Source organism: Myotis davidii, unplaced genomic scaffold (assembly GCF_000327345.1).
Source record: "Myotis davidii unplaced genomic scaffold, ASM32734v1 scaffold892, whole genome shotgun sequence".
NCBI lineage: Eukaryota > Metazoa > Chordata > Mammalia > Chiroptera > Vespertilionidae > Myotis > Myotis davidii.
Window position 1 is genome coordinate 719,165 of NW_006284341.1, and position 537 is coordinate 719,701.

Here is a 537-nt window from a genome sequence, read left to right on the forward strand (position 1 = left end):
TAAAGCTTTTGTTTTTTGTGGGTTTTTTTTTTTTTTTTGCGGCCCACAGAAACTTAAATCTTGGTTATTTGGCCCGTGTTAGCCTTTGAGTTTGACATGCTTGCCATAGGCAAAGCTCCTGATTGCCTCCGTGCCAGGGTGTTAGCCTCCCCATCTGCCTAGTAGAAGCACTAATCTCCTCCCACAGAGCCCGCCCTGCAGAGTCATTAGTCTGTGCCTGCCATGCAGCAGCCACGCCCTGTATGGAGAGGCAGAGTGTCACCTGCAGGGTGAGTTGATCCTGTGGCGTGCCAGCATGCACACACACACACACACTCTCACATACAGACTCACACACATACACACATATGCACGATTTCATAGTCACAAACAACTTCATAGTCACACACACACACACACACGACTTCATAGTTACACACATTTTGGTAAAAGACAGTCAAGAAGCTGGATTTCTCTTGCTTCACTAGACCCCACTGAACCTCAGCCTCTACATTTTCTTGGTCCAGCCCACGTGCTCCCATCCTGTGCCCTCCCAGC